The 26,911-nt window shown below is 43.2% G+C and overlaps 1 long non-coding RNA gene across 2 annotated transcripts in view; it reads right to left on the reverse strand.

The window, feature by feature from the left end:
• Positions 1-26,911, reverse strand: part of LOC146821491 (uncharacterized) — a 126,771-nt gene that overhangs the window by 68,856 nt on the left and 31,004 nt on the right. The window contains exon 2 of one of the 2 annotated variants that reach the window (XR_014962729.1): positions 25,516-25,563. The exons of the other annotated variant lie outside the window; for it this stretch is intronic. This is a non-coding gene — a long non-coding RNA (uncharacterized LOC146821491). The remainder of the gene's footprint in view (positions 1-25,515; positions 25,564-26,911) is intronic. 2 annotated transcript variants of the gene reach the window in all.

Genomic DNA, 26,911 nt, shown 5'->3' on the forward strand with positions numbered 1-26,911 from the left:
TGCCGGTGGCCTAGAGCTATGAATCAGGGGGAAGTGTCGCAGCTAGCGCCACGCTCGAGGCACTCCCCCACTGCCGATCCACCTGCGAGAGGCGAGACATCTCCTGCTCCGACAGTGTCCAAGTGGCAGAAGGTAAACTGCCATATAATCAAAGGAGGGAGGGAGAAGCTCTGATCCATGCAGCTTCCTGTCAAAGGCTAATATTCAAAGGGAAATGGATCACTTGTACCTGTAATCCCAGGGTCAGGTATAGTAGCCGTAATTAAAAACCCTCAGTTACGTACAGGAGCGATATCTTGGTTCTCCGCCTCTCGAAACGTGAAAGCATCTTTATTGAGTTTTATTTTGAAATGCTTTTCCTCCACCTGGAGGTTTTAGACCACTGGTTTTAGCTGTAGTGACCAGGAATAAGGTTGAAGAAGTACAGTGAAAGTGGGGGAAAGTGAGATAAAATTGCTTCACTCTGCTTCTTGAACAAATTTTATTCGGAAGGAGTGCTAGCAAGGTTAAAAACTACTTCTCCTTTCTATCCCTGTGGTGGCCTCTCATCATTCCAGGACACTTGCTTAGGGGCTGGAAGTGCAAAATAAGGGGGGGTGGCGGTCTCGCGGAAGTCCAGTGCACGACAGGGCTGCCGCATGCAGGGCACTTGTGTTTGCGGGGAATGGTTCATCCGCTAGGTGGTGCTTCAGCCATGTCTCTACTCCAGCCACAGCAGCTGCCTGAGGCTGCAGGCTTTCCGGCTCATGCACGCTCTGTACGAGGCATACGCTATCGGTGCAGCCTCGAGGTGTGTCTGCAGTGGGCTTGATTCTATAGGTGACTGGATGCACACATCACCGTCAGCAGGCTGTACAGGCACCATTCAGCAGGCCGGCATTTCTGTTACTGTCACCGTGCCTAACGGCAGGCAGGTGAGTGAAACCCGAGGTGCGGTCTGGGGCCTGGCCGGCTTGGCTCCGCTGCGCAACAGGGCCAAACGTGGATAGCTTCGCCGAGGCTGCCTTACTTGGGGTGTAGCCTGCTCACATGGGCTACGGAATTTCTATCTTCCTCGTAACAGCAATGCGGTGCATCTTGTGCAAACTTCATTGGCCAGTGTCAGGCCCACAAATGCAGTCGTCTCGTGGCTGGCAGCTGTGTGCAGTCTTGTCATCCCACGCAGGCATCGACACTTGGGGGGTCACTTGATGGTGCAGAGGCACTTCACCTCCGCTTCTCTCCCCCTCCAAAACTCGTGCAGGCTGGCGGAGCTCCTGGCAGGTACAGGTGACACTACGGGTGTCTATACTTTCAAAGGAGAAACACTGTCACTCCTCACCACGGGCCCCAAGGAGCCCGGACCTGCTCTAGCCCAGACAAATGCCGAACAAACAAAAGAAGCAAAGCCAAAGGAGACAGCTTGGCCCACAGGAGGTACGGGAAGTCCGTGCACATGGCGAGCAAACCCCAGTGGCTCTTTGATGCCACTGCAAGTGAAGAAACTGCACCACACGCTTCTGGTGGGGAACGGCCACCACCACAATAAAGAGCAAGGGCGCCAAGTGCCAGAGGAGTGCGCCCGCAAAGTAGAACGAAGAGCACAAAGTCAGAGGGGCAAAGAACGATGTATCAGCGAACCTGACAGCATGGGCAGGTGCCCGAAAGATAGAGACACCTCCACAGTGCAGCACTGCCGAACGCAGGAAGGAGAGCACCCACATCTCCACTGCACCAGCAAAGCCCCACAGTGGACCAAAGACAGCAGAGTGTTCTCCCTCACACTGCCTCAAGACGGAGTCGCCAATGACCCAAGACAGGCAAGAAGAGAATCGCACACCCCACGTGGCAGGCCGCCACCATAACGGACATTTCAAAGTCATGCGACACATGGCCGGATGCCACTGTAGCGCCGCAAGCATGGAGCACGTCACTGGCAGTGACCACCTCCACCAAGCATGCCCGAAGGGAGGCAGGATCAAGCGCCACAACGGCGCAGCCTCGAAGCACAAGCATGATGCCCTCGAGTGAAGTGAAGAGCAGCACCGCGAAATCCCTGAGGAGGGGATGGTGCCCGTGAAAGGTCCCCAAGAGGAAGAAGCAAGTCCTACTGACAGGACAGACCTGAGACAGGTCCGCGGAAAAGTGAAGACCGTCCCAAGAACTGGACGCAACCAGTGAGATGTCCATGTGGCGCAAACATGAGAAATGTGGCAGGATGCCACATCCAAGTGAGGACCTTGTCAGAAGGAGGAAAAGAGAGTGGCAGGATGCCACTCCGCGAAGGAAGAAAGAACAGTGGCACAATACCACAGGACAGACAACCACCACAGGCACGCAAGATGGAACTGAGAAGAGCGACAGGACAGAGGACTCGTGCCAGCACTGGAGAAGGTGTTCATCAGCAGAAGCCAGCCACAGGGTGCAGAGATTTCACTGGAGACAGCTTCGCGGAAGGACCAACCATAAGCCGCTAGCAAGCGTGATCTGTGTCCAGGCCCCATGCTTCGCAGTTCGACCATACTCTCACCTGTCACCGGCTGCTTGGTATCGATATCACCACGCCTAGCAAGGGCACCTGCTGGAAGACAACTGCAAGTGGCCACAAAGTCCCTCTAGCCCTCTTCACTCCACAAGGTCACCCAAGGCAAGAGATTGTTGCCTGTTGCCCAACTGAAGGAAAATTACTGTGGTTGTCATCGTCATCCAGGTGCATCATCACCAAAGAAGTCAAAGGAGCATCGCACCACCAGAGTGGACCCCAACACTCTAGACAACCGGAGTTCAATGAGGCAAGCCACCCAGGAACCTTCTATGTGCCCCCTTCAACCTGAAGCCTGCCGAAGTAAAGCATACCCAACCATTGGAATATCCACCCTTGCGGTTACACAAGGCTTGGCCGTGGCCCTGTTGGGAGTTCTGCTGTGACCCCTCAGCGCAGCCTACGAAAGGCCCGCACAGCCCATGCGGTCATGTGGAAATCCAGGGGCAAGGGCCTCGATGCAGTTCCTGTGAGAGGGGAATCCGAATAGGAGAGATGCGTCTGCAGCATCGCCAGAACAGGCAGAGGAAACATGGACGTCACAGTCGAAGACTGGTCACCCAAAGAACATCAGAGGAAGGCAAAGAACCTGAGTCCTGACGGCGAGAACATCTAGACTGAGAGTCCACCCTCTGTGGCTACATGAGCGACTTGGCTGTGGGTCCTGTTGGCAGTTCCTCAGCGACGCCTTTGTGCGGACTACACAAAACCCGCACAGTCCACACGGTCCCATGGCAGCCCGGCAGGAAGGACCTCCAGGAGGCTCCAGTGAGAGAGGAGTCCAGACAAGAGAGGCAAGTCTGAAGTTGCTCGGCTGTCAGGAGTTAGAAAGACCATCGAGCATGTCGCCTCCAAGGAAAGGCCTCATACACCGAGATCATCCCCAACAGCTGTCGGTTTGAAGTCCTCCGGAACCTGAGTGCCTGCAAGATCTCCAGAGTGGACTCCACCTCTGCTCCAGATGCACCGATACTTGAACTTTGTAAATAGACTCCGACACCGCGAGACCAGGCCGGTCTGAAATACATTGCCAAGGCGGACTAAAGAGTCCTGACCATGCGGTCCAAAGCTCCAGCGTTGCCTGGTTGATGGCCTGTAGAGAATCATTTGGTGCTGTGCATTTTTTATTTGTTTTCTTACAGGTTGGACTTTTTGTTTGTTTCCTTTCATTAAAGTTTGGAAGGGATGTAGTGTCCGGCTGGACACATTCTAGTGTTTCACCCTGTTCAACACTTACACTAACACCCACCCATCACAGGCGTCACTAGCCAGGTGACCCTTTAATAAAAGGGGCCGGGCGCACGTGCCCTGGGCCAGTTCCAGCACCCTAGTACTGTGTGGTCATTTCTGCAGAATGTGGGCCTAGGGCCCAAGCTACCACACTCTCTAGAGATAGTTTAGTAAGAGGATGCTCCAAATGTTTCTTATGAGTATCACTGTACCAGTATTTCACCTGAAGTAGTCTGTGCCTGGAGAAACTATCTTACGTCAAACCTTATTCTCCGCTCCCTTCAGGCATAAAGAAACATATCTTTGCCCCTTATGTCTATGGCTGAATTTAAATGTGGGAGAGGTCCCTCTGATGTTATAATTTGAAACAGTGAGAAATCTGATTGGATCTCTAACGCACATCAGTGCACAAATGGACCACAATCCATTGATGCGGCTAGTATCAAACGGCCCAAAGGGCTGCTTGCTTACTGCGTAAACCCAACTGTTCTCCACACGTCAGATTCCCATCTCCTTCTCTTCTAATCTAGTTTTGTGTACATATTTTACAATATTTTTGTCGGTTCAGGGGGTGGTATTGCTTTTACAGCCAGAGACCTGTGGAGTTGGATTTGGAGAAAGGGGTGACCTCCAGTGCATAATTTTGTAAAAGAAGGAGTCAAACTTGGGCCCCAGCCACATGGTTTTCACAGAAGCCAAGGGCGGGCTCTCTTGGGGGCATATTATCAAGGACGGCGTTAAAATTATAGCCGCTTTATTGGCAGGAAACTGCCGCTAAAAGCGGCGATAATGGGCTTGATAATATGCCGCAGAGAATTCCAATAGAAGCCCATGTTCTGGTGTCAACATGGGCTTCTATTGGAATTCTCTGCGGCATATTATCAAGCCCATTATCGCCGCTTTAGCTGCAGTTTCCTGCCACTAAAGCGGCGATAATTTTAACGCCGTCCTTGATAATATGCCCCCAAGTCTTTCGGCATGCGGACTATCAAGGCTGAGTAGTCTTGATTCCACCTCAAGCTTCTTTAGGCCACCTACAAACACTCCCACCCTGGCCCTTTACCTCACCCTTCTAGGTTCCTGCTTTCTCCCTTAATCGCGTTTTTCAGTCAGTTTTGCCTCCTTCTTCCACCCTTGTGTGTTTTTCCCCTGAATTGTCCTGAGCCAAATTCAAATAAGTGCTGTTCCCCAAAAATGAAAGCTGGTGGGCCCCACCTGCAACCACCAGCTCAAATTAAGCACTCCTTGCCGCTAAGAGTATTACTTTACAAATATATTTGCATGAAAAGCTATCTTGATGTTCATTTTATAACGTCCTTTTATTACTTTAAGTGAAAGCATTCCAGGCCAATCTGATTTGCTCAGAATCACCACTTCTTGCCTATGAATTAACAACTGTGCAGAATTCATTTTGAGGGTACACCAGCGGGTTACAGGAGTTGCACGTGCTAAACACCGGTGAATTTCCTTCGTATTCAGTTCCTACAGTTCTGTTTTTGAATATATCTAGGCCCCGGTGCTGTGGGAGCAGACCCACAGTCTTCCAAAGTGCACTCACCTCAGCCGAGATTCAAAGAAAAGGCAAGAGGGCAAAATCGTGTTTATATTTTGTAATTATCCAGCACAGATGATGCTGCCTCGGGGCTCAGATGTGCATATTTTATTTGTTTCATGTGCCTCGCTGTGTGTGGGAATGACTTTACATTTGCATCTCACAATCTTTCGCTTCTTAACTCCTCTCCTCGCAGCGTGTGCACACAGAGCTGTCAAAGGAAGGATGATAGAAAAGTATTTACAACAGCACAAACGGTGCTGGCTTAAAAGTACATTTCCACCAGCTCAGGAAAAGATATTTCTTAGATATTACTTTTTATGGATACTTTGTTTCTTTGGTACATGTTTCAATTTTTACCTGGATGTGTGATAATGAAATATGCAAATATGACTGAAGAAATACATTTATGAAAAAGTGATTAATATGAAACCAGAACCAAGGAAATGTATTTTGCCTTGCACAATCATGAGATAGCATGGATAAAGAACACCAGCACGAGGAACATTGTTAACAAATGTAAGCACAACCTTACTTTTAACACATACTCCAGGTTAAATCTGAAATCTAACCACAAACCCCACACCTCACTGTAAGCACAGCCCTAAATTTAGATATGACTCGAAACATGAATGTAAAAATGACTCTAAAGCGTCTCAGCCACAGCAAAACCATTATATTCTACCTCAATGTCGATCTATGTTTAAAGGAAGCTACCGAGCAGTGATAGCTATGATACTAGATGTAAGCTGCATGGCTGTCCTCAGGGCTTTAAGAGGAAGGAAACAAGGGGGGGGGGTCTCTCAAAGGGGTGTGGCCCATGTAATTAGGGGTGTGGCTTAAAACATGTAAGCTAAACATCTGTGCTTATCATAGTGTGCCGCCCGACTTGTATTTTGCTGTCTATCTAATTGCATCCAGATATAAAATACAACAAGTAACATCATACCTACAACAAGTCAGGACTATTGGCACCACGACAATGTTGCTCTCCTGAGTTTCAAAAACAGAAGTAGGGAAATCCAGAGAGAAAAGGACTCTCTTTAAATGATTTCCATTTCCCTACAACGCTCACCTGGCATGACATCATGCCGTGACTTATCCACTAGTGAGAAGTGAGCAGTGTGAGATCGATGTGCCTGCTGTCACTGCAGTGTGGGGAAAAAACGGACCGCCTGGGCCAGGATACAAAACAGAGCCCGATAGACACCCATTTCTAAGCCTCCTTTAAAACACTGCCGGTGCTCAGCCCGGTGAGACCCGGCCCACTTAAAGCCCTGGCTGTCCTACAGCAGAAGGCTATTTACAAGGGATGTTACAACCATACATTTCAGGTGCATCCCTTAGATACCATTTCATTCCTTCCTTTCGTTCTACTAATGCATATTTTTGACCTGCGCAATTTGCAATAGTCGATTTGTGTGCAATCTCATAATCTTGTCTGGCCTTTATTATGGCTACATAGTGCCCTGTTGACACGACCATGGCGTTCGCCAGTGCAGGAATGTTAGTCATGCTGATACACCCCTTATCTGTGATGCTTAAATGCTTCTGGGAAGAACATTGGGAGAGACCTTATGACGAAGAGGCGCGGCTGAGTTTGTCTTCACTGTTCAGAGATTGCGAGCGAAATTGCCTCATTTTTCAAAAGAGACAATTTAATGACATAGATAAACAGCTAAATGCATGAAGTTATTTGCTTCTCTCGGGCATATTCAAGCATATCTTCCTGCAAAGAAACATTCATTTGGATTGGCCCCATAGCCTGGCACGACCAGGCGCTTTCCAGGAGTAGAAGGAGATAAGGAGTAGCAGAACTCATTCATCCAGAGAAAACCTTTTATCTTTCACAAGGCTAGCTTCTGCTGCAGCATGCAAAGATGCAAAGGTGTCTAACATGCCTGTTTAGGCATCTTTATGGATGTGATCTATGCTGAACTCTTACCTGAACAATACCTAGACATGAATAGGAGTCTTATAGATGAATTAAGGAGTGATTGCTTGACGGGATTGAGGCAAGCCCTGCATTTTATAAATCATCATCATCAGATCACTTTATTCGGTTTTTTCACAAAACCATAAAAGTCAAGTAAAACAATATGTACAAGAAAAAAGTCTCTCGAGGAAATAACCTACTGAATAACATTATGTGCTGTACATAAAAACAATATATACAAATATTGAAATCCCTTTATAAATCAACTTACATGTATGTAAACATACATAAATGAATATATAAATCGTATACATACATGGATAATTAAAATATTTAGCAAAATATATACCACAGCTTGTATCATTACCTGCTTTGGCGTTCCAAATGATCCCTTCCGATCAATGCATTTAAAGGGCAATTTTAAATGGGACAGGCGCTTTCACATCCGAGCAGAGGACACTCAATAAAACGTTGATAGGTTAAAGTCTATGAGGCAAAGGGTGACACCTGAAGAGAAATGTCGCGGTGGTAATGTGGACATGGCTAGTTGCCCTATTGAGAGGGTAGAGCGGAGGCTGTCCCGCAGCATGGTGGTGGTTGTTGCCCAATCTGCTAAAATATGTTTATTTCTAAAGATGAAATCTGCATGTACCATTTCAAGTGCATATTACTAGGCATCTTAGTTAATGGTGCCGTATGCGCGTGTTAAATAAATAATGCGTGAGCGTCTGTTTGAATGTGCGTGCGTGCGCGCGCGCGCATATTGGAAAGGGGGGGGGGGGGAGGTGTGATGGGGCGTATTTCTGATGCTAGTCTGGGAGGGCAAAACCTCTATGCCTGGTCCTGAATGTACGTTTACAACGCGTTTGGCATCAATAGTTGCAGTGTAGCGATTCTGCAGGCTGGTGACGGCTACGCAGCACTTCAGACAGGGTGCTTCAAGCTATTTATAGACCCTGACATTTCTTTAGGATTCCTAGGCAGTTCATTAATCATGCACACTCTCCCATCCATGGTCTGTATTATAATTTCAATGATTACCACGAATCTCTTAGGTTGATATCTTTAATGGGCCTTCTCCGCGAAACGTGTCCAGTGCTGGATTTGAGCGTGGGATGACGCACTCATATATTGCATTTAGTGCACGGAGTACGTTTGACGGCACGTTTCATTCCGGCAGAAGCCCTGTTACTTTGTGAGAACGGAAACTCTATTTGCATACACGCAGGAACGTATGCGGTGCAAATGTCTGGGCAATGTTCTTAGCCGTGGAACAATGACGCACCTCCATGCCGGCCTTTGACATTCTCCCGTGCTCTCTGCTTCTTAAGTTTTAAACTCACCTGCTGCCGTTTAAATAATAAAGGGCACGCTTGGTGTTTGTCTTAAATGCGGCACTGTATCACGACAAGGCAAATCCATTTATTTGTTTGTGATGTTGACAGCAGATTAATTTCCACAGCAGACGACAGGTGCCGGTGGGATGAATGCCCTCGTGGTAAAATAAGGAAAGGATCTTAGCAGGATAAATGATAGATTTTGTCTGTAGGATGGCAGGGTGCATGCTATTTATTTCCTCGCCCTGCAGTGGTTTTGGCGCTCGAGATCCTGTGTGATTTATATCTACACTCATCTTCGACCTCCCCAGACGGACCCACCTCACACTGCAGCTCAAGAAGCCACACTGGCTCCCGATCCACAAGAGATGCTAGTTCAAAATGCTGACCCATGCATACATGGCCCTGCACAACGAGGACCAGCATACATCAACAAATGCAATGCCTTCCATCAACCGAACAGGCAGCTACGTTCCGCCTCCCTCTTCCTCGCAGACACTTCCAGGATTCCTAGAAGCAACAGCAGAGGACGCTCCTTTTGACACCTGGCGGTGAAAGCCAAACGACCTCCCCTGCAACTCAGGACCATCCTATCGCTCTGGGAATTCAGGAAAGTACTCCAAACCTGGCTGTTCGAATGAACGATCACCACGAAGCAGCTAGCTACTCCAGCACCTTGAGACCCTCATAGGTGATTTGCCATGCTCTATAAATACTTGATTGATTGATTCACGTGGCATTATGCCATGCCACAGCACCTTATGATAAACTGTTAATTGTTCTGCGCAGACTGGCATCTACGTGACTTCAAACCACTTCGCACCCATCTGAGATATTAGCCGACCTCTCTTAAAAATCATCTAAATGGGGCCATCATAATAGAAGCTTGCATCCAAAATGTACACTTACATGCTGCCAGGGTCAACTGGCCCATAGGGTAATCCCAGGTCAGTGTGTGGGCTGTTATTTTTGACTGTTTGTGGGCCTCTTTTATGAACTACTGTTCTGTTTTTGCTGTTGATTTTCCTGAAATTAAAATAAACATTGCCTGCAGCAAGCTCAAATCCATGCAGTCTTCCATACCTTGCAGACTACTTATATAGCGTTTCTTTACAAACTCAAAACTGCACGAATTTGTAACAGGACACTTTTTTAGCTGTCTAATTCACTAATGGGGGTCATTTTTATTTTGGAGCCCAGGCGTATTTCCTGTGCAGTCCAAGCCTGCATGCAGCGTGCACATCGTTACGACTCTAATTACACCTAAGTCGCAATGAACACAAGGAAATTTCCCCACATGGTTTTCTTTCGCCTAGAAGCTCATTGCAGCCACAAATCTAATTAGAAATGAGAACTTTATGATATGTCTACCAGAAAATCACAGCATTTCTTCAAATCTCGAGGGGACTGAATCAATGAATCAAAACTCTGTGACACAGGCAATGATATTACCAATAGGAAAGACAGTATTGGCCAAGTAAATTATGTACAAAAATTACAGACCTCATCTGTGTATAGGTTTCTCATTAATCATTTTCCCTAATTCAAGTCTGTCCACAATTTCCCCAAATCAGCCATGTCTGCTAATTGTGCCGGTAGGAATAGACACTATAGTCTTTAGTATAAGAGTTAACTTAATCTTTAAATCATCTACAGTGCGTGATTATGCATACTTATAGATAGAACGGCTAATGTATTATGGGATTTCCATGTACTTGCTGCTCCTGCTGCATTATCAGACCATGAAGAGGAGAGGCGTAGCCTTGAGAGCTAGGTGCCTTTGTAGGCCGCAGAATCTCTCTTTGGTGCTTGTCTTCCCATCGCCTGCCCACCCTACTCAAGTCAAAATACTCCACAAGCCAAGATATACTTTGTTGAGATTGCCCTGTGTTTCTACAAACACCTGTTTTTCTGTTTTAACAAAATTGCCAAGAGTTAGAAGAATGGTCCATTTGCAGTGTGAAGAGGAAATCGCAGATATTCCTTGTTGTGTTCCATTTGCTTTATGCGCCCACCCTAGGTAGTGCAGACAATTCAACAAACCGATGCCATGACATGTGCTAAAGGTGCAGCTGATGGGACAACTCAATATCAGACAAGTGCCAGAACACGAGCCATCTTTAATCCAGATACACACATAAGCCAGTGTAAGAGTGAGAAACAGGAGTGTGCATAATATTGGCATAGTATGGTAAAGGCCAAACTTTCACATAATAGAGACGCATGTGGAAAATCCAGTGTAGGGATGCCAAAAATAGACTCCTCAGAAATATGTGCTACAGTCAAGCTACGTACGAGAACAACATATGATGATCCAACAGAAAAAGGACATCAAGGAGAAATTGGTGTAAACCTTTATTAGTCACTCAAATAATGCCTCACTTAACATCACGGAATCTGATACAACAATGTTTGCCCTGCTAAATAAAACAATGATGTATATTCCTCTGTATATCTACAAAGGGGAGAGGTAGTTAAGCAGCAACAATATATAGTGATGGAGGACAAGATAAATGGAACCCAAATGGCATGTCAGTATTTGAGAAGCAGCAAGTCAAACTAACGTGCAGTAGAACATTATGCCGATATAGCACATTAAACCCAACCTTTAATAAATTGGGGCAGGCTTCCATAATTGATTATATTTTGGTAGATGTTGAGAATTGGTCTAGAACCAAGGATTTTGTGGTCTATCCACGATGTGAAAATGACCACAATCCACTGGTACTTGTGATAGCCTACCCCGAACTCATGAGAGATCAGGGTCTGTCAATTCAACCTCCCCCAAACCTAATTGCAATAGAAGGGGGTACAAGAGTATGTTGGGGGAGTTTTGCTACATCTAATGAAAAAATGGCCTCTTTGTATACACAATCTATTCCTTATTTAGAAACTGCTTTTTGTGGGTCTGAAAATCATCAAGGCCAGGAATCCTTGTTGATGATAAATATGAATCATCTGGATATGTTTTTAAAGTTAGCAGTGTTTTTTTATAATCATGGAAATAATAACAATTACGATCCTAAACCTAAACACCCTTGGTTTAATAAAGCGTGTAGGGAAGCAAAACGTACATTAGTACTTGGGGTTAAGAATAAGGACCAGAATTGACAGGTCGCACTATAAAAATACCATTGCTGAAGCAAAAGCAGCTTGGGAGAAAGAAAAATGGGAAGCAATTAAGATAGCTATGGACATTAGAGATACGAGAGGCTTTTGGAACTTGGTTAAAACTGGCTACTCCGAAGGCAGCTCAGCTATTGAACCAAACTTGGTGGAAGAAGTGTGGAGATCACATTTTAAAGTTTTATATTCTATGCCTCTAGATGAAGCTGCAGCACATGGGTCAGTAGACCTAGATCAAATTCTCCCAAATATCGGCCCACCACTTTGCCCAGCGCCATATTAACTGCCAAAATTGTACAAACTACTTCCTAATAAGGCACTGGGTTTGGACAGAATTCCTGGTGACCTGTTCAGAAATGAACAGGTGGTGTGGGCTCCTTATCTACAGATATTATTCAACGCCATCATTCAAGGTATGGCACTCCCTTCGACTTGGGCTGGTGCGGAAATTATCCCAATTTTTAAAAAAGGCTCCCCACTAAACCCAGCAAACTATCGGCCAATAAGCCTTATTGATGTTTCACAAAAGATATTTGCTTGTGTTCTCCTGGGGCGATTGCAATCTTGGATGGACGAGATGAATGTTTTAACCCCGCTACAAGCGGGATTTGGGTCTAAAACCTCGACCATCGATCAGATTTTTAGATTGCCATTAATCCACTGGAAAACAGTTATTCTGGATGGGAGTAGCCTTTATTTAACCTTCGTGGACCTTAAGTCCGCCTTTGATATGGTTCGGTGTGACCAGTTATGGTGTTTTCTCTATGATATGGGTGCACCGGTCTACCTTTGCCAATTATTGAAGCGCCTACATGAAGGCACGTGTGCGAGGGTAAGATACGGTAAGAAAGGAAAACTGACTGCTCCTTTTCCTGTGGAGAAGGGGGTAAGGCAGGGATGTGTGTTAGCGCCAACCCTTTTTCCCTCTTTTTAAATGGCTTAATTGAGACCCTCTTGGCAGTAAAGGATATAGACTCACCAAGGCTAGCTAATCGTAAAATACCGGCCTTAATGTTTGCTGATGACACACTGCTCTTGTCTAAATCATCAATGGGTATGCAGCATGTATTGGATGAGTTTAGTGCATTCTGCAGGAATAGGAATTTGGAGATAAATGTTCAGAAAACTAAATATATGGTTTTCCACGCCAAAACTATTAATTGTCCACATCCCCAAATGGAGGGTAGGTCCCTAGAGAGAGTATCCATATTTGACTACCTGGGTATTACACTTAATGACAAGATGGATTGGGGGACTCAAATTATGAAGGCCAATCTGAAATTAACACAGTCAATGGGTGGTATAGTGAAAGTTTACAAAAACTGCACCCAGAAAGGGGTTGGTCCCCCGGCAGAAATCTATAAAATCCAAGCGAGGGGAGCCTCTTTATATGAAGCTGAACTCTGGGGACATAGCCCATCTTATACTCTGTCGGTTAAAGAGAATATTTTTATTAGGCAGTTGTGGGACTACCAAGAAGTACGCCCCTAATCCCATTGAGGATGGACTTGGGTATTGGCCCTATTGCTGATTTAATTGCCCTGCGTCTGCTCCTTTTTTGGCGTCGCATATGGAGCACACCTGAGTTGGTCAGCTATAGGGAGGAATTGAGGGATGTTATGTCCATACTGGGAGCAGCCAACTGACCATGGCTGTCTTATGTTAGGAATCTATGCCACTCTATGGGGTGGGCAAATATGTGGCTTACTCCGGAAGAGACATGTCCCAGTATCCTGAAAAACTCCCTAGTCCTTGCTTTCAAAGAACACAAATTAGCCTTGTTGACCCAGAGTACGAATTCATGCTGTCTGACATCAAGGTTTTTGGATCTTAAGCAGCAGTGCAAACTAGAATTGGCCCTGGACAGCATCCAACCGTTCATGGCTAAAAAATTGTATTTACAATTTAGGCATGTCACGTTAACGTTCCATGCATTCACGAATAGATGGAAGGGTGCAACCAAGGCTGATTGCCCTGGTTGCTCTGACTCAGAAGAAACTGAACTCCACGTAACGCTCTTTTGTCCTGCTTATATTAGGCCCAGATCAAAGTGGATCCTCCAACTTTGTAGGAACCTTGGGCTTAGAAACTATGTCGAGGTCTTTAGGCTACTTAAATATGAAACACTTCCTCTATTTGTAGTCGCTACCTCGAAATTTTTATTTGCGATGTGGTGCATACGTGGAGGTATCTTAAAGGGGAAAGAGCTGGGGCGTATCTAGATGCTGCTTATTTGCTAATAAAGTAACTGTCCTATGTTCCATATAGCCCCATCTAGAGAATTGTAATAAAATATTTATTTAGGTAAAACAATTTTAATGTTTTTCTTTTAATTTATTTAAAAAAAACAAAAAAAAAAAACTGGTTTTAATACTTTTATAGTTCCCACAAAGGTGACCTGAAATCTTCTGATAATTATGTATGCCATTCCTGGGGGGTCGGGTAGATTAGGTGGCGATAGCCAATATTACAATAAGAATGTTTTATACTATCCTTTATTAATCCATTGATGTTTTGAATATTTCTACTCGACTTCATCTCTTTTGTAGGAATAATCAATTATATTTTACGGATTGTAATATGTAATGTGCTTTTAAGGCTGTACAGCCAAAATAACGTTTTTTTTTATTTTGACATTTATTCCAAATCCAGGAACAAAAGCACAATTAAAAATTAAAATAATGTTAAAGTGTGTCAATTACACAGAAAACAACGAAAATTGAAGTATTTAAAATTTACTATCACACACCTTATCAATAGTTCATGGGAAATGGCTTAATTTATAAATAATTAAAGAAGGGACACTGAAAAGACAGGTCATCTTCATAAAAAGGGCAAAGATAAATCAGACATATTTAGCAGACAGATCTCTGGGGCATAGATGGGGCTTTACCTTTGAAGGTACAGCATCCCAAAAACAGGAGATTAAGTTTCATCTTTATGTGAAGCATCAACATTTAGTTTTGGGAATCAGAGACATTATAAACAAGAATGGGGTTGATAAAGGCGATGCATGATATGAAGTCAGCACTACTGCCCCTGCACCCCAATCTTATATTCCATATGTAACCCAATGAGGCAGTAGCTGAAGAAGACTGATCAATGTTTGAACATCTCACAAACTCTAAACAAACTAGTGAACATGAATCAACCAAGTCAAGGTGTCACACACCTCGTCGCAAAGTATAAACAGCTAGTTCCGAAAATCTATCACTAGTACAGCTAGATCAGCAGACACAAGTTGACACGAAGCATTTTCCAAATTAAACATAGATATATTTTTTTTTACTCTAATACAATTTAAAGTACGAACTATACAGATCTTTGAAAACAAGAGGTGGATTTGAGAATTTCGGAACTATAGATGTACAGTTTAGTAATATTGAGAAAAAAAGTTACAGATGAATGATGGAAAGGAAGAACAAAATATCCAAGGGTATGTCATTGCAATTGGGAAATTCCTACAATATCATTTTTCTGACATTTAATAAATGTAACCATTGTAATACCGAAAGATAATGAAAGATATCAGTCTTTGGAAGAAAACACTTTAACATATTGAAAGAATAGATACATAACAAAGAATAAGGCATTCCCAAATTTTACCCACGCCACACTCAAGGATCAATTTGTGTTCTGATGGCTACTCAGCATGGTCCGCTCACATTTTCCTACATATCCATTAGCAACCGAAGACTTCGTACTGCTCACAATTTTAATTACGGACCCCAATAGTAAGCTCCTAGTCTCGAGACTTTATTATGCTAGTATGGCCCTTAAAGATACTCATGATATTAAAGTCAAGCAGTTATGGGAGCGTGACCTCGACCATCCTCTCACTGACTACTAGACGTATTGCTACACACAAATCAACTGGTATCCCCCAACCACTGTCATAAACTGCTCCACTTCCATTTTCTATATAGAACCTACACTCCTCCGGCCAACCTGGCCAAGATAGATCCCTCCAGATCTTAGCAATGTCCTAAATTTAAGACACAAAAGCTGACTTTACACACATGACATGGATTAGCCCTGTTCCTACTACATACTGGACAGCTATTTCCGAGACTCTATCGCACACAATTTCACTCACACTTGTGCCCACGCCCCTTCTGGCACTCCTGGACAATGTTGCCACTAACCATCAACATCTGCGTCACTTTTCCACCATTGCTTCATTACTGCCTAAGAGGGCAATTGCTCTTCGGTGGGGCAATGCACAGTGGCAAACTGTGGCCTTTTGGCTAAATTGCATGACATACTGCAACCTCACTAACGAGGTCCACGCCACATTACATCTCTCATTTGCCAAACCCAAAGATATGTGGCAACCCCTCTGTACATATACATTAACCCATATCCCGACTCCCCTAATGCCTTACCCATCGCTCCCACCGGCACTACTTCCCTATACACAGCCAGTCAAGAAACAGCCAACTGAGAACGCTCCTACTCCCCCCACTCTAATGTCTTTGCTCTCTTTCCTGCTTCATATTTCCACCCCGACTAATAGTGCTTACCAATAATGATTATGATGTCCGTACCACACGTGTATGTGCTTGCCTATGAAGCTACTCATTATTTATGGATTTCTGAGGGAATATAGATCATTACTTTACATGAGTATGTAACATATGGACTACCTTGATCTCTTTGAACTTTGTTTTTTTAAGTTCAAAAGAATGTTATTGAGAGAATAAAGGTGTCAACATACAATATATAAATTAAACATAGGTCATCACAATACAAAGAAGCCTTCAAAGAAATACATGAATTGGAGTATTTTACGGTAAGAATAAAACTCAAGAAGGTGAGTAAAATATACAGTTAATATCAAAGTAAAACAAAGGAATGATCAGGGGAATCATGGTGGTTTAAGGACTTCTTGTTGATATGGCATTGGCAGGAGAGAACGTTTGGCACTTATATCAATATACAACGTTTATTCGCCATAGATATAGGGTAAACAAAAGAAGTATCCAACCTGTGATTGTGACAGATTACATACCACCAAGCCTGATAGGAGATTTTGGTGAAGTCTTTCCAGTTCCTAGTAATTTGTTGTAAGGCAACTGCTAATAGTAAATCAATAATTTTGACATTGGATGGGTAATTATTCCAAATAGGAGAGAGGCTTCCCAAAAACACGTGAGTAAATGAAAAAGAGAAGTTAGTGCCAAAAATTGAATCGCACAAACGAGCAGGAAAACAGCATGTGAAACAGATCAGCATTCGGGGATGAGCATGTCCAACAATTATCCGTTACCAAGGGAAATTGTTTACTTAGGGTATTTGGGCAGAGCAAGAGCCTATTATAAATAAAAAACAGTGTTTGCGTTGTATTGGGAGCTCTTGAGGATTTATGTATCTTGGTCCAAATCCTACCCCAGAAAGACATGGGCCAAGATGACCCCAAATCCTGCTTCCATGCACTCTCCGTTTTAGTTTTGTGTGGTGTCACTAGGAGAGCGTAAGTGAGTGTAAAGATTAGAGGCTTTATGCCTGGTACGTAATAGAGTGTGGAGATTATTAGGTGAAACAGGAGTATGAGCAACAGCAGGTGTGATGGCAAAGTATGTGCAAGTGTCTAACACAACCCTCCTAAGATTGTATTTGGGAAGAAAAGAAGCAGGTAAGCCAAACAGTTGGCTGAGTAAAGGGAAAGGTATAATTTGTGAATCAGAAATCAGACCCTTCTGCCTCCAAGTCTTCCAGTAGAAAGGTTTATTACTTATTAGCAAGGAGTTATAATGCCAGATTGTTGAATTAAGGAAATAATCAGAATTTTCATGAATTAAAGAGGAATTGGATCCCAAAAGCAGATACGTGTGTTTGATTTTGGGAGTGGAAAGGAACTGTGGTTTGCGGGCAAAAGAGAGATACTTTTGAAATGAAAATGGAGATAGAAATAATCTCTCAGCTAAGGTTCATAAAGGACATTCATGTATGGAATCACTCAACCAATAGGCAGACAGGCATAAAAGGAAAGACTCTTGATACATAAAAAAGTTAGAGAAGTTGACTTCTCCGTCGGATTTGGGGCGAGTCAATTTGGACAATGACAAACGAGATTTCTTGTTATTCCATAGAAAGGAGGAAAGGATGGAATTAATCTTTTTAAACGTTTTGGCAGGTATAGGGACTGGAATGTTGGAAATGGTGAATAACACTATAGGGGAAAGCATCTTTATCGCATCGAGCTGGCCCCACCAAGATAAATAGAGAGGATGCCACTTAGTGGTTAATTCTGATATTTTTTGGACACCTTTATTCATACATAAGGATACAGTGTCAGGAATTAAAGGAGTAAAATGCAACCATAAATATTTAATGTGGTTCGGACTCCACGTGAAGTGAGAGGGTGCAAAATCATCTTTAAAAGTGTATTTGGTGAGGGGCAGGATCTCACATTTATCTGTATTTAATTTATACCCAGAAATAGAGGAGAAGGCTAAAAAGTAGAATGTCGTCAGCATAAGCTGCAAGTTTGATGTGAGATTCTTTGACCTCAAAACCGTGTATATCTTTATTTTGATTTTTGAGAGGAAAGGCTCCAAAGCCAAATTAAATAGAAAAGGAGATAGAGGGCAACCTTGGCATACACCCCTGCCCAAATCAAAGAATGGAGTAATTAAGCCATTGGCGCAGACAGCAGCATGGGGATTCGAATAAAGAAGCAAGATTAGAGAGATAACCCTTGGGCCGAAACCAAACCATCTAAGGACATAAAAAAGGTATGGCCATTCAACTCTATCGAAAGCTTTTTCCGCGTCTAACGCTATTGCTGCAGGGGACTGTTTTAAATGGGAGGATTTGGATAAAATGTCGAAAAAGAGTTGTGTGTTATCTGTGATGAGTCGGCCTTTGACGAAACCAGATTGCTCTTTACCTAATAAATTTAGTAAAAAGGTATCTAAGCGGAGAGCCAAGGCTTTTGACATTTTTTTGTAATCAATGTTGACTAGTGAGATGGGCCTGTCATTTTTACAAAATTTTGGGTCTTTGCCTTCCTTAGGAATGAGACCAATATGTGCCTCAGAAAAAGAACCAGTGGAACATTTTGGGGAACAAAAAGAGTTTACCAAAGAATGTAATTTGGTCAGTAATAATTTGGAGAAGCAAAGCAAAAATGTAACCGTAAAACCATCTGGTCCTGGTGCTTTAAATTTTTTAAGGTGCTGAAGGGCATCAAGAAGTTCCTGTTGTGTGAGATCTGATTCTAAAGGAGATAAATCCGGAAAAGTGTGAGATGGTTTTTGAATGGTTGAGAAGAATTTGGATAATAAAGTCTGTTGGGTGTGTTTCCGCAGTATATAGTGATTGATAGAAGAGGGAAAATTCAGTTAATATGTCTTGAATTTTAAAATGGAGCGTTCATCATAAATAGAATCAATATTTAGCTTGTTATGTTTAATTTTCAGATAGTTGGCCAGAATTTTTCCTGCCTTGTTTTGGCCACCCTAGAATTTCGCACTGGATTTTAATAAATACAATGAAGCGTTATCAGTGGATTCCTTATTGAACTGAAGCTTAGCTTTTATAAGGGCAGATAAACATTCTTTAGAATTAGATGAGTAATAGGATAGCTCCAGTCTCTTTATCTTATGAAGGAGATCACTAGTATGTTTGCGAGCTATCTTCACTTCTTAGCAACATATCCAATGATGAAGTCTCAGGCTGATGCTTTAAAGGCATCCCAAATAGTCGAGAAGGACATAGAGTCATTCTGAATAAATAAAAAATATTCATTGAAAAAGGTAGTGAAGGAGGAGGTAAATAAGTGGTTCAAAAGGAGGGCATTGTTAAAACACCATCGCCTAGAAGCATTAGCCTTTGGTAAAATATCAAGTTGGATTGAAATAGGGGTATGATCTGACAATAAAATGGAGCCAATCTCTGCATTCATGAGGGCTTGGGATACATTATGAGAGACAAAAAAATAGTAAATTCTTGATTGGGTATGGTGTACGGGAGAATAAAAAGTATACTAAGGGTAGTAGGGTTACATAATCTCCATGCATCTAGGAGTTTATGTTGGGTAATTGTGTGAACAAAAGATTTATGGGGTTTATTAGGGAAAAAAGAGACCTTAGAATTTCTATCCAAAAATGGGTCCAAGACCTGATTACAGTCACCAGCTAATATTAAAATTGTCTTCAATACATAAAGTAATTTGTTGAACTACTGACGACCAAAATGAGGAATCACCACCAGTGGGGGCATAAACAATAAGAAAAGAGACCGGAGCATCTCCCAACAATAATTTAACATATAACCAGCAGCCATTTGCATCAGAATCTTGTGAGATGATTTTAAAAGGTAGTGATTTATGACAAAGTAACATGACACTGCTACGCTTACCATCACCCGGAGAAAAGAAAATATCCCCCACCCAGCCCATTTTTTGTTTCAATGACTCAACAGCTGTAAGGTGGGATTCCTGAAGACACACTATGGTGCCAATTCCGATCCTGGAAAAACCGGGTACGAACCGTCGGTCGGAGCGTTTTCTCCGTCCGACTCGTACCCGGTTGTAAAACTTTACAAACATGCAAGTACGATTCGCACGGAAACACCATTTCCGTACGAGTCGTACAAAACACCGACCAACGAAAATATATAGACAAATGTGATCCGGGAAAGCGCCGACGTGACGTCGGGACGCGTTCAGGCAGCGTGTCACGAACCAGGAAGTACGAATCGAACCGACAGCAGTCCGGACGGCAATATTTTTATGGCACCCAAAAAGTGCCGGAAAAGCGAAGTACGCCGTGAAACAACCAGATTAGGGTGCCCGGTACGCGCCGTACCCCCCCCAGCCCCCGTATGTACGCGCCGAACCACCCCCCCCAGCCCCCGTATGTATGCGCCGACCCCCCCGTGTATGTACACCCGTGTACGCACGCGCTGGGGGTACGCACTGTACATACACGGGTGGGGGTATGACTCGTACGTACACGGGTGTACATACACGGGTGGGGGTACGGCTCGTACGTACACGGGTGTACATACACGGGTGGGGGTATGGCTTGTACGTACACGGGTGTACATACACGGGTGGGGTACGGCACGTACATACACGGGTGTACATACACGGGGGGTCAGCGCGTACATACGGGGGCTGGGGGGGTGGTTCAGCGCGTACATACGGGGGCTGGGGGGGGTGGTTTGGCGCGTACATATGGGGGCTGGGGGGGGGGGGGTGGTTCGGCGCGTATGTATGCACATGTCTCCATGGTTGCAATGGGAGTTCGGTGCGGACGGTGTTTTTTCCATACGGTTGCGCGGTCGGACTTCACTTTTCACATTTGTACGTTAAATCGTCCGGGGACGTGTCGGACACATTTTCCGACCCGAGGACGTGTGGGGAATTATTCCCAATGCGATTCGTATGGACTTTTTCCCATGCAAATCGTACTTGGCAGTTTGTATGGCACTTGTACGATTCGTACGGTAAAAAGACCGGATACGAGTCGTACGGGGAAATTTTTTCCAGGATCCTAATCGGCCCCAATATCTGCTTCTAATTTAGCAAGATGACTTAAAACTCTGTCTCTTAATGGGAGAATTTAATTCCTTAACATTCCAAGATATTATTTTCAACGTCATGAAACATTAGAAAAGATTAAGAAAAAGGAGAAAAAAGTTAAACAATCCAATTCAATAAAAAGACAAAAGTACGTAGAATAATAAAAGTACAAATAAGTGACCATGTTTACCATAAAGCAAGGAGAAAAAGATAGAAGAGATGATAAAATCCAACATTAAGATAGATAAAAGCAGAAATCCAAGTGAGTTAAAATATTGAACATGAGAAAGAAGAAGAAGAGTACAAGAAATAACAGATGAAAGATACTAGGAATATGCAAGGAGAGAAGAGGAAAACAGAAGAGAAACATATTGACGACACCTGAAGAAAAAAAAAAGACAGAAAAAGGGTTTGGAAAGAAATAGATAAGAGAGAATACAAATAAAAACAGAATGTAGAAAAGTAACAGACCTACACAAAGAAGGTTCAAGGGTATAGGGGGGAGGTGAAACCACATAGAACAGACGATACATCCAGGTTCGACGACACAGAGGACCAGGGGGGGAACACGCCATGAGGATGAGACATCTGTGGAGGCGAAGAATAACAAGTATTGAGATAATTAATACAACTTAAAATGAACAGGAGAACAGTGGAATCAAACAGGGTGACCCAACATACACAGAAGCTTAACTAAAACACTAAGCCTATCTAAAGCTGAAGAAAAGCATATTAAACGCTAAGTTTATCTAAATCCAAAGAATAACATCTAATGAGTGAACAATGCTACAAAGGAGAAAACAGAACATGAGGGACCTCTCAGGAAAATACATGAAATCAAGCGTTATGCGAGGACGAAGGCCCGGAAAACACCATGGTGTCTGTCTTGTAAGAGTTTATGAAGCTTTGTAGGTGCAGTGGATCCTCATATGTTGTTGTTCTGTTATTATACGTGACCTTAAAAAGACACGGGTGAATGAGGCCGTAATGGGCTCCCATTGACCGAAGATCAGGCCTCTAGTTGAGAAATGCCTTGCGCCTATTTGCAGTGGCCTTGGCATAATCCTGTGCAAAAAATAAGGTGGAGCCGGACCAAGTAATTCGTTGAGCTGATTTGAACGCTGACACAACTTTTAACAGATCCGTATACTCTAAAAAATATAGGATGACTCCTCTTGGTCGTTGTGAGGACAAGGCATTTGAAGGAAGACGACCCAATCTATGTGCTCGCTGGATATTAAGTGCTGTATCCTCTGGCATGTGGAGTAGTTTGGGGAGGAAAGATTTAAAGAAGGCGAGAGGATCTGTCCCTTCAGCTCCCTCCCTCAGACCGTAAATGCGTAGGTCATTACGCCTGTTGCAGTTTTCAATGTCCTCGACCTGCCGTTGGAGCACAGAGACTTGAGATTTGAGTTGAGAGATGTTGGCACTAGTTTCTCCAAATGAGGACATGCGGTGTTCAACTGTAGTGAGTCTTGTGTCAAGTTGAGACCATTGATCGGTAAGAATTTGTATTTTGGCGTTGCTTTCTTCTACAAAGGGTCGAAGGGCTCTTATTTCTTCCAACAACAGTTCCATGGAGACAGGTGAGACTGTTTTAGGCAGAGAGGGAGGGTCCTTTTTTAGGCGTTTAGTAATTGATTTCCCTGATGGTACAAGAGTGGGATCCATTGATGTCGCAGAACCCTGAGATGGGAATGCCAGAGAATCCTCCATCCTGGAGAATTCAGAAAAAAAGTTTGAATTTTTGACAAAAATATGCTTTGGTTGTGAGCACGAAGAAAGAGTTCCCTGCAGTCTGCCCATAAATCACAAGATAAGCACGACTCTTGACAATAACAAGCGCACGACTGCCCTGTCCAAGATTAAGTGGACTTTATTAATAAAATACACTGAAGAAAAAGTCACACATATTAGATATGCAATGCAGCCAAAGTCACTTACATGACATCATCTACGTAAGGAGTAAAGACACCAACTCCGCAGAGACCACTTCTCAACACGGAAAAAAAAGAACACCAGAGTGGCATGTTGTATCAGTGTGGCCACAAAGAATGAGGAAGGAAGTCACAATGATAGGTGCATGGGCAGAAACAGTGGCAGCTCAAGAGTCGCGTGAAATTCGAGAAGACTGTGATGATTTGAACGAAGGCTTACTAAATGTCGGGAGAAAGGAATTCACAAAATGGCTTCCGCAATCATTTCTCCTCATCTACTTCAAATTTAGAGGTGAACTGAAATGTCAGATCACCCACAAGGAGTGTAGAGGAGGGTAAGTGCACTTATAGAGAGTCAGGAGGTTTTGAAGTGATTAGAGGCATTTCCAAGCTGGTATCACTTCAAAGTTGGGAAAGTTTTGTGACTCGGGCAGCGAAAACAAAATGGCGGCCGAGATATCGTGTCACCGAAAACAAAGAATCACTCAGGAAAAAAAAAACATTCCGTCATTGCAGTCAGGAGTACCAAGGGTCACATTGCATCCAGGAGACCTTCAGACACTTCTGGCATCTGGTGTCTTCGCAAAGAATTCCCTGGTAACGTGAAACTTCAGCGTCGTACCGGAGAGCCTCACATGGACGCCGCCGTGCTCCTCAGGTGCCAAGCCATGCCCCCCTTTTTGAACTTTGTTAAAATCAATAAAAACAATTTTTTTTAACAGAGAATAAGGCAAATAAATTGAAATTTGACAACATATTTCAGCAATATCTAAAGAAGAAAGCGTATTGAACAATGAAACCCTCAGTGGCAGAATATGAAATACTTGATCTAGCTCATTTTGTCCCCAGTTTCTCTCCCACATTAAAAGACGAAAAATTAAACGGGGCAGATACGTAGGGAATACGTATTTCTTAAATAAGAGCTTCTACTTCAATTATGAATACAACAACCATATCAATGTATTTCATATGTAGTAAATAGCCTACACACTAGCTGCAGTGACAGCAGCAAGGGATTGATTTTTTCAAACCCAATCAACGGCATATGAATCATACACTTGGATGATTTCTCAGCATATGCAATGAAGAAGATTCATTCAGTTGAGGCATTTTTTGGGGGGGGATTCTCTAAGATTCCAGACTATTACCCTGCCACCCCCTCATCATTCACCCAAACTTTCTCCAAGTAACCCAACGCCCTACAAGCCCAAACATCATGAAATATATTTACTTATATTTACCACCCACCCACCTTTCAAATATCATTCAATCCCACCCCTTTAACCTCCTTAATCCCATCTAACCCATTCAAAACTATGCTGTGAACCTGCTATTACCTTCCCAATCACATTTAAACAATACATCAATTATCTCTCCCTTCCTCATCATCCAGCCTCATTGAAATACATCCCCATTTTCCCTCAAACATGACCCATCTGACCCAAACCCATCCCCATTTTTTCTCACAATCCTTAATCTAACCTCTCCCAGCTCCCATCCGGTCCCATCCACAGAATTTCCAAACCCCCATTCCAAACCCCCAAATCCCACCTTGCGCTATCATGATCGAACCTCTTATAACAGCATTCTTAATCTTATGCCCTCTCAGTGCTTTCAAGACTTGCATTATTTTCATTGTTTCTCTGATTACCCTGACAATCTGGAGTCTGATTCAGCAGCACGTGATTATGTGTTTGAAATATGTTGTGGTCATTTTCTCACTCATATGAGTATGTCTTATTTAATCAGCTCTTAGTATGTGGTTTGGGGGTTTTATGCTCATAGCCATAGGGCTTTGCTAATTGCTTATGCATCTTGAATGCCATTAAACATGCCCATTGCCAGTAGATAGAGACATATGTATGGTCTTTTCAATTAGGTGACTACATGGAGTATCTGGGATACGTTTGATGCATTTTATGTATGATAGGACTTCTGTCCAATGTGCTCTTGGAAAAGGGTCTTATCATAGTGTTACGTACTTGGGGATAGCCAACAGTATGGCAGATCTGTGCATATATCTACAGTGGTAAATGAATTCAAACTGTTCTAATAGGTTCTGTTTGAAGTTTGTGTGTGTATTTTCTACTTGCTCAGTGCTGTTGTGAAGTATGTGATAGCTAGCTGGGTGGTAAATCTTGACTGCATTGAGTGTATGTGAGGTAATAATTACTGTATAATGTATTCCTTGGGAAGTGTGTGTGTGTAGTTGCCACCTGTGCCATAGCATTCATTTGTGTTCATCAGCAAGGGTTTGGATCACTCACTTACTCACAGGCAAACCAAGCCTGGTAGTACCTTCAAATTAATTTTTATAAAAAATACATTCAAAATACTTACTTACATAATTACCTACTCCATTCAGAAAAGATAGCTAGCCAATGTCCAATAGCTTTAAAAAAAAAAAATACAATCTTTAAAATTATCGGTAAAAACAAAATCATATATGCATGAGATGGAGAATACTCAAACAATACTTTTTATTCACCTCAGAATGACTTCTTAGAATGTGTTTGGCCGGATTCACAAAATATATCAACATACATTTACAATCTTGATCCGTGTAAAGATTTGTCACACCCAGAAGATCCTGCTGGCCCCCAGGACTCACTGTCATTGATCCCTCCAGAGCCGAGGAAAGGGACAGGCAACCCACGACTTCTCCCCTCAGCTTACACCCAAGAAAGAACTGGGAAGGGACTGAGAAAGAGAACTTGGCACCTAAGCAGGATTTGGAGGTGGCTCTCCCATTGCTGCAGTTGCATGTTCTCACACTTTTGAGGATATTTGATGAATGACTTTAATGTGCTTTCCTAAATTCATATTGCAGTTCCTAGAACACCACATTTCTTCTGAAAATCAGAAGCATACTTGTTGCAATCTGCACTTGTTTTCCTTCTCCCTCTCCACCAAGTGCCCCTGTCGCCCCAACATCAGACTTTCCATCTGCATGAGAGGACTGTGGACCCTAAAAGTCATTAAACCATCTCAACCACTCCTTACTTCTTTGCATGTGCTGCAGTTTTATGTTAAGTTATGTAGGGTAGCACATCCCTACTTTTTGATTTAAGAAAACAATACTACTTTTTTGATTTAAGAAAACAATACTACCCCAACATATTTACTGCAGAACGTAAGGGTTTGTTTTTCTGTGTTTCAGCACTTGTTGTAAATAGCATCTCTTCAAAACTCTAGAATACAACCCAGAAATAAACGTACATTCATTTCTAATATTCAAAACTGCAATGCTCAAGATGGTCGACCCATGATTAAGATGGTCAACCTACGTAATAGGAGATGACTCAAGTCCTGGTCAGATTGATATGAATATCTGAATTCTGAGGAGGCTGGGGGAGGGGATGAAGTAATAGAAGGAGCTGAAAGAACTCTTGCAGCTATGACATCAGGGTTAGAACCATCCTTCACCAGGTATTGACTTATAAATTCCACCACAGAACTTGCAATACTTTGCCTTTCACCGCCCCCACAAGATTAAAATGGGAACGGTGGAAATGAATTTTAAGGCCCTGTTGTTTCACTATAAATAACAAAGGCATTTGGTATTCTAGGCCAACATGTAATCAAGAGTTTCCTCTAGAAAGATTACTTTCTGCTATATTCTCTCTATTCTGGTTGAAATTTCTGTGATTTTGCCCACGCAATTTCCACCTTTGTATTCAAGGGCTTCCTCCCCCAGTCTCTAGACTAAGCGGTGTTCTGATTGTTTGTGGAGCATGCGG

Source organism: Triturus cristatus, chromosome 6, assembly GCF_964204655.1.
Source record: "Triturus cristatus chromosome 6, aTriCri1.1, whole genome shotgun sequence".
Lineage (NCBI taxonomy): Eukaryota > Metazoa > Chordata > Amphibia > Caudata > Salamandridae > Triturus > Triturus cristatus.